This window comes from Lycium barbarum, chromosome 6 (genome assembly GCF_019175385.1).
Source record: "Lycium barbarum isolate Lr01 chromosome 6, ASM1917538v2, whole genome shotgun sequence".
In the NCBI taxonomy this organism is placed as follows: Eukaryota; Viridiplantae; Streptophyta; class Magnoliopsida; order Solanales; family Solanaceae; genus Lycium; species Lycium barbarum.
Genome location: NC_083342.1, coordinates 107,961,506 through 107,969,062, shown reverse-complemented (window position 1 = coordinate 107,969,062; position 7,557 = coordinate 107,961,506). Strand labels below are relative to the sequence as shown.

The 7,557-nt window shown below is 33.6% G+C and overlaps 1 pseudogene; it reads left to right on the top strand.

Annotated features, from left to right (window-relative positions):
* Positions 1–1,360: 1,360 nt before the first annotated feature.
* On the top strand, positions 1,361–2,944 carry LOC132599949 (probable pectate lyase 16; annotated as a pseudogene).
* Positions 2,945–7,557: the final 4,613 nt, after the last annotated feature.

Genomic DNA, 7,557 nt, shown 5'->3' with positions numbered 1-7,557 from the left:
CTCTTCTCCTTATAGGGATTAAGATATTCTTCTAATTCCATGCTTCTCGTGATCACTTCGAGGGAACCTTTCAAGTGATCAATTTGCAACTTTAATGATTGGTGATCAACACATTTTGCTTCCAACTCCTTATCAAGTTGTTCACTCTTTCTCTTTTCATCTTCAATACTTTTCTCCATATACCTTCGCTCTTGATCCACTATTAACAGCTCTGCAACCACTTTAAACAGCTCCTCAACCTTCCTCTGCTCCAACCTTTCTCTTGCTTTCATCTTTTTTTTCTCAAGCTCAACCTTTGTTTGCTCACTGTCATTAACTGCTTTACGTTTTCTTAGTTCTTCTTCCATATTCTAAATTTTTCGCTGCTCACTCTCATTATCTGCTTGTAGTTTTCTAATTTTTTTTCTACTTGTAGGTCATTAATTCTTCCTCTTGCATCACAACTTTTATTTGAGCTTCGAATTGCCTTTGACTTTGCTCCCTTTCCAGCAGTGCATGCTTTAGGGTGAAGCTGATAAAGCAAAGGCTTTAGGCCCCAAAATTTTTAAGGCCCCATTTTTCACTATTATAGGTTTATAAATTAGTTTTTGAAAAAAATGAGTATTTTAAAGTAAGCAAACATTTTTTTAGTTCAAAAATAAAAAGAAAATTTTAAAATAGATTTGAACAGTTCGAAACATATGAAAAGTTATTATTAGTGTTATCCAGAAACCGGTTGATAAAAACAACAATGTGTACATTTCACGCACGATAATCGTATTGGCCATATTCCAACTAAATATATCTCACGAGATGCACGTGTCACGCACTAGATGCACACGTGAGAGCTAGTTTTATTGAATATACTTGAGATCTCTTGTTAATATTTGGCTTTAGACCACCAATTTTATTGAGCCGCCCATACTTTCCAGTATGAAATGTTGAAACTAATCCATTGCTTCATGCCGCATCTCTTCACTATTGTTTCGGACCGTCATTGAAGATAAAGGTATGTCGTCCATGGGACATAAATTCTGAGAAAAAAAAAAAGGAAAAAATAAGAGACATATTAGAAAGAGTAATTTCCCCCCCTAAATTGCACTTCTACTTTTATAAACAGAAAAATGGAGACATGTTCTATGTGGAAGAATGGAGTGAGACAGTTGTATATGAACTATGTGTGACATATTGCAAATTTTATATTCTCAATTTTTTTTTTTGGATCAGTCTTATTATAGACTAACATTTTCTATGGTATATGTCACTGCTATTGCTTCATTACTGACTACATTTTGCTTATGTTATTAAGAGGATTCAAGTTTAGGTAAATATGCGTTGTTGATGCTGTTGTCGGCTCAAAAGGGACATTTTTAAAATAGGCATGATACTTACACTTAAAAATGAGCTTATGGTGTACTCACAATACTATTGATGGCAGAGGTGCAAAAATTGAGATTTCTAATGGTCCATGCATCACATTGGACTATGTCACAAATGTTATTATTCATGGCCACGGGATTAGTACACATGACTCTAAGCCTGGTAAAAAAGGCATGATCCTGAACATGTTGGTGAAATATTAGGCTCTGATGGTGGTGCCCATGCGTGTGTTTGGATCGTCGAATATTTGGATTGATCATTGCAATCTTGCTCATGCAGTGGATGACCTACTCGATGTCATTCATGCTTCAACTGCAGAACCATCTCCAACAATTACTTCACTCAGCATGACAAAGTAAGTCACCTTGTTGTTAGTAGATGTGACTCATCCACCACTTTCAAGTTAAACTATTGAAAACTTTTTAAAATATGCTTCTTTATACTAAGTTCGCACCCCAACTGAATTAAAATATTGGACCCGCCTTTGATTGATAGAATCATATAGCGATCCTTTAGTTCTAGCCTTAAATGAAATTTCCAGGTTATGTTATTGGGGCTCAACGATGAATATATTGGAGACAGAAGCATGAAAGTCAATATAGTTTTCAACCATTTTGGCTGTAAGCTTGTTCAAAGAACGCCAAGGTACATAATCAAGATTATCCAAGATTAATCACAACAGTAGACCAAGCATTTTAAGTAATTAGATTATCAACTATTTGACAATAATTTTCTTACTTACAGGGTTAGGCATGGCTATGGTTATTTGGCCAACAATTATTATAATCAATGGTTAATGTATGTCATTGGTGTGAGTGCAAATCCAACAATACCCAGTGAAGGAAATTACTTCATTGCTCCTGACAAAGCTTCCAACAAAGAGTTATACAAACATCAAACAACTTGTTCTTCAGTGTCAAGAAGATCGAATATTTTCACCTTTGAAGTTTTACCCAATTTGGAAACCACAAAATTTGTCAATCATAAATGAAAAACCAACTGATACTAATGTCATCCCCATCACTTTGTATAAACGATTTACGTTAGCCATGATAAAATTTACTGGTCACCGAGAGGGAAACTCAAGAAAAAGGATGGAAGAATTGGAAATGGAGGTCCTCAGAGTATTGCTCCAAGATAAGTGAGAGAACAATCATTCATTGTTGCTCAAGGATCGTTAACTCCCTCTTTAACTTTCGATGCTGGTCCCCTTCAATGTGTTGACAATGAACCTTGCTGATAAAAAAAAAATTCTTCTTTCATTTTCCTATATCACCATGTCCTGTTATCTCTGGCAAAACTTTTTAATGCCTAATCTTAGAATTACATGTTAATTTATACTTCGGGTATACCATACCGCACATTTAGCCATCCACAATTTTGGATCCCTGACCGATGGCAAGAGAGCTTGCTGCTGAACATCTGTTGCTTCCTCATCATACTCCACGTGAGCTAACCTCACATATCTTTGCTGAATGCTTCTCGTAAGCTCCTCAATGTATTATTCTTGGTCCTCACGTGGCAACAACCGGTTATGATATTCATGTCTTGCACCATCCTCATCAGGTATCTCTACTCCACCATTTACTATGAGATCTGCAAACAAAAATCTAACAATCAACACCAACAGATAAAAGACCCAGGAGGGATACACAAGAACAGAAAAAACTCAAACTTGTTAACATTTATATACTAAGTTTTCGTTAAGTTTATTCTATACAAACAAATTCAGCAAGCACAAAGTGGACTGCGAACAAACTACAAAGAGTATATTTTTTTAATAGGTACAAACTATATAGAGTATATTGAACTAGATATTTCCACAAAGCTAATGCCACTATCTACAACACTTAAGCCAGAGAAGATCTGTGCCAAATAATTTACTTCAGCTAATTTATGGTGTTTTTTTATTTTTTATAAAGCATCCTTTCAGCCAATGGTGTTAAATATAACCAAACTTTTTTTTATCTCAATCTTAGTCAATCCCAAGTAAATTAAGGTTCATGAGGGACTATTTCTGCAATAATTTCTTATAAGTAACATTTTTAAAAAGATTTAATAGTCTTAAACATATCCAATTCCTTCAGTGTCCATCTTTATTCTATTGTCAGTACCTACAAAATCCTTGTACCATCTTCAGAAATGCGAATTTTCTTTCTCTGGTTATTTCAATCACATAATAGTTCCGGCTTAGTGCCTTCTCTTGATTATCCTCCTGCCCCTCCCCAAACACACACACGGAGAATAGTTCCGACGAACTTCAGAGTTCTGTAATGTAAATTGAAGCTATGGCAAATTCAACTTTCACGGTTATTTTTTTTTAAAGAAAAATTATAACTGTCAAACTTTCACTTCAAGAAACGTTTTCTCCAAATTAAAATAAAATTCAAAATAAGTTTAAAATTCCGATTTAACCAAACATTTTTTTCAATACATTTTGCTGATGCATACTTCATTATTAGATGAAATGATAAATCAAATTAACGAACAGAACAAAACTGAAGATAGATAGTAGAAACTAAAGTCTAAGCATCTTCAGGAAATTCTTCTCCCTCGTCCTCATCACTATCTACATCAGCTTCGACATTGAAGAATTCTAAGCCTGTCCTCCTTCTAGGACGCCGTCTACCACATCATAAACTTTCACCCTATAAATACGGACTAAGAGGAGATTTCTCCAAGTTCAATTGAAATGTCACATGGAAGTCTCGCTTACAATGCCTGAAAGAGGCACTCGTGCATACATTTTATAAATTTAAGGAAAACAATCGTAACCTGATAATTATATTAAAGAATGACAAAAAACTAAAAACAAAAAAAACCTCTGTCTTAAAGGTCTATTACATAAGTAAAATATATGCAGAAATTGGAGAACATAACTTTCTGAATTAGTAGAAAATATGTATACGGAATCAATCAAACACCTTGTAGGCAAACACTATTTTAAGCTTCTCATACACATATAATAATAGAATTTAGGGAAAAGTATTCAAAACACACTCAAACTATAGCCAAAATTGCCATAACACACCTCAACTTTGCGGGTCCTTGTCACACCCCATTTTTACCCCGGAGAGTTAAAATTTAGAAGTGTGACGTATTGGAGATTCCTGTTTTTTTGTTTGTTGTTTTTAAGGAGTCGCCACCTAATTATTTATGGTGAATTAGGACACCTAAAGTTTATTGAAGTTATATTTAAAGTTAACTCTGTTTAAGGTCTGCGAAACTTAAGATTCTAGGTAAGGGTTCAATTAGTCTAAAGGGAAGGTATTAGGCATCCTTTAAGACCCATTAACAATGGTTAACCGACCGGACTTGAAATTAATTAGGCTAGATGTAAATATAGTATTATAGGAAAAAGGAAAGTAATTTTGTAAGTATGGCTAAAGTTATAGATAAATATGTAAGAATGCCATTTAAAATAAAATTTGTAAAAAAAAAAAAAAAATCGTATAAAAGAGTACTTTTAATGCTATTTTGAAATATGACTTATAAATATGGTTAAGGTTTTAAAACGAAAGTATAATAGCGTTGTTTAAAATAATACTTGTAGAAAATAGTAAATGTACAAAAGAGCTTTGTTAGAAATAAACCAAAGAAGTGGGACGTGTAATGTTTATATGTGGAGAAAATGACTAAAATTTAAAAGAGTTATTTGATAAGAGTTTTAAAGATTTATTCTAGACAAATATGTATTTCAATATGTATTTTTTCTTTAAATGTTGGAAAGAACCTGAAGTGAAAGAGTTGTTCGTTGAGTTAGTTTACCTTTTTATTTTTTAAACGAGTTAGCATTAGTGTTTTAAATTTCTAAAGTAGTAAAGGTGAATCTTGATTCTTCTAACTCAAATATATAGTCATGTTATTTGAAAATCTATTATTCTAATAAAGTAGATATTGTAGATATTATGAATAATCTAACCAAAAGAGAATGAAATCTTAAGGAATTAATTATTGGTATTCTTTAAATTAACTACCCGTTATTCCCAAAACTATCTATGCTAATTCTCTTATAATTCATCTAAGCTAAATAGAAATAAGAGTAAGATAAAGTGTTAGTCAAAACAATACAAGTTAAGCATAAAATAAAGCTGAAGCACACAATAAAATTAAATGGGTTTAATCCATTTTTTCATGGACTGCTGCTACAGTCTGTTTTGTTAGTGGGCTTTGGCCCAGAATTCCTTTTGATTCCTTGGCTGCAAATGGGCTGACTCGAGAGGAGAATTTTATTGGGTTTTTAGCCCAATACTGAGTGCGGAGGAGGATGAGTCCGAGACTCGTAACGCGAGGTTCATGCATAAAAACGAAAGAAAAACAATTAGCATACGATCAATAAACACAGTTAAACATGTAAAATATAGCTCCTGGTCCCAACTTAAATAATCATTAAGCATGCTATAGTATCACATAATCTATTTTCATGATTTCGCGTATAGGCGGGACTGACCAGGTGCAGACATGCAACACATTTAGATAAATTACACAGACTTTAAAACACACAGAATTGAATCCATTTAAACACCTACTTCTTGTCAAAACATCATAGATATCTGTTTGGAAGTTTCAGACTAGCTTGTTAACCAGAGAAAAGAAAAAAAAAGCTGAGAAAACAAATTGAATTATTCCATGACCAAGGATGATAGATTAAACAGGCTGTTCATACAGGTCAAAGGGGAAGTCATATAGCATGCATATCATGTTATAAAACAGGTAAGCAAATGAATATACATATAGCATACACTTAGCATGTTCTTATCAATAGGGAACCTCAAATATTCTTTCAGAATTCAACAGAGTCCTTAGCATATATCGGAAAATACTGAAGCTAAAATCGAAAATGTCATTCTGCCTTATTAACATGTTCTAAATTTATGATATTGATACTACAGCACATTAATGGTGAAAGATTTCATAGTTTGAGGCAGCCACACCAAGTTTAACTAACGAGATGGTATACCCCTCTTATGTACTAAATATACCAGCTGATATACATCTAAATGGGATGAGACTGAATCTCTCGAGCCTGCCCTCCTTTAACACTCTACAGAAATCAGTCATGCTAAATAGAAACAAGCAAAAGGGAGATCATGCTGAAGTGTTGAAATTAAAGAAAATCATGCACACAGAACCAAAACAGAACCAGCCCGCGACACCAACTAAGATTAAATGACACCAATTGCAGCCCATGACTTAAGAAAACAGAACATGTTCAAGGAGAAATAAGGAACTGGAATAGAGAAATGGCATTTTATGTTGGAAATACAAATGATTTAATACTTTGTAAATAGAAAATGCCTTCAAGCAGTAATCAATTCAAAGCAGATAAGCTCCACTTAACCAAACAAGCAAAAAAAAAAAAAAATGCAGCAAGCTATATCATACCGACAACCCTCTAAAAAACTCTTATCACAAAAACAGTCTATCGACACGATAGTTGAAGCTGAGTCAAGTTCTTCACTATTTCGAATAAGCAAACAGTTATATGACGATGCCTTGGATATTTATCATTTTTTTTTCAAACAGTCACGGGCAATGTAAAATATATTGGCAGATGCTGTTTGCCACAGACTATGCAAACTTCTCTTAACTTATGAACAGGTCCTGGTCAGTTTACAGAACATGTTGTATACCACTGAATCCCAACTGAGCATAACCTTAGGTTTAGATAGACTTATACTAATCTATATGCAGCCGAACATCAAATCTGAATAACGCGATCATACAGACACAATCAAAGTTATGAAGCAAACATCATTTCAACTCTAACAGAACGAACACACACCAGGTGCTGGCTAGACTTAGACACAATTTCACTACACAAATCATAAGCCAAACTGCAATTAACCAAACTGAAGCAACAACATGCACATACTAATTCCAGATTTTTCAAAAAAAAAACAAATAGCCTCATTTCAATTAATATAACGTCATCTTAATGAAACAACTTGAATATCCAAGACGTAGTATTTAGACTATACCCCCACCCTTTACCCTTTTCATTTTTTTTGTATGAACTTAACAGATGATGAAATTTTCTTAACACTATCTACAAGCACCTTGATAGGATGAAACAAGAACTTCAACACGCATAAACAATACTTATTTAACAATAACACCTCTTCGATTACACTCACATAATAGACTGCCTAAACTCACGAAATTACTACTAAATCGATTCACAAAAATCCCAAACAA